This window comes from Odontomachus brunneus, unplaced genomic scaffold (assembly GCF_010583005.1).
Source record: "Odontomachus brunneus isolate Ranch 3 - 2012 unplaced genomic scaffold, Obru_v1 Obru_scaffold_255, whole genome shotgun sequence".
Classification (NCBI taxonomy): Eukaryota; Metazoa; Arthropoda; class Insecta; order Hymenoptera; family Formicidae; genus Odontomachus; species Odontomachus brunneus.
The window spans coordinates 374,905-375,562 of record NW_022639705.1 but is presented as its reverse complement, the minus strand read 5'-3'; the positions used below and the strand labels follow the sequence as shown (position 1 = coordinate 375,562).

The 658-nt window shown below is 27.8% G+C and overlaps 1 protein-coding gene across 1 annotated transcript in view; it reads right to left on the bottom strand.

Moving 5' to 3' along the window:
- The window catches only part of LOC116852772 (cytochrome P450 4C1-like), a 62,769-nt gene that overhangs the window by 4,306 nt on the left and 57,805 nt on the right, over positions 1–658 (bottom strand). The gene's annotated exons all lie outside the window — the stretch shown is intronic.

Genomic DNA, 658 nt, shown 5'->3' with positions numbered 1-658 from the left:
TGTACTTTTCGTTTTGTAGTTTTTGTTTTGATTTTGTTGTTCAGGGCAATAAAATATTCATAACAAACAGAACACTATTGTACAACTCATTGTACTGTTCATTGTACTCATTGTACTCATTATACTATTCATTGTACAATTCTTACATATTGCTCCACTATATAATACGTTTATAAGCAAACCTATTTGTAAATCTGCATTAAGATGTCGTCCTATTATAGGCGCAACGGGGAAAAGTCTCATTGTTTCCTTAATAACACACTCCATATAGTTCATATGCTGCAAATCTTCAAATTTGACGGGCGCGGATTTTGGATCTTGCATGCCATAAATTTCTAGCAATTCCTCGTATACTTTTTGCTGTTACAAAATTATGTATTTATTTATTTCATATATAGAATATTGAAGCATAAATTATTGTCTCAAATAATTTCTCTATCATTCCATAAAAAAATATAAAACATAAACTCTAGATTAAGAGGCTACATATTAAAAGTATAATAAATGTACTTTTGTTAACTTTTTAGTAAACTTTAGACATTTCTATATCACCAAAAAACCAATTTATGTTTAAAGTTATGCAATACATGTAAAATACATACTTGTACTTCTTGGAAATTTGCTAACATGAACATCAGAAAATTTAATGTATTTGCGA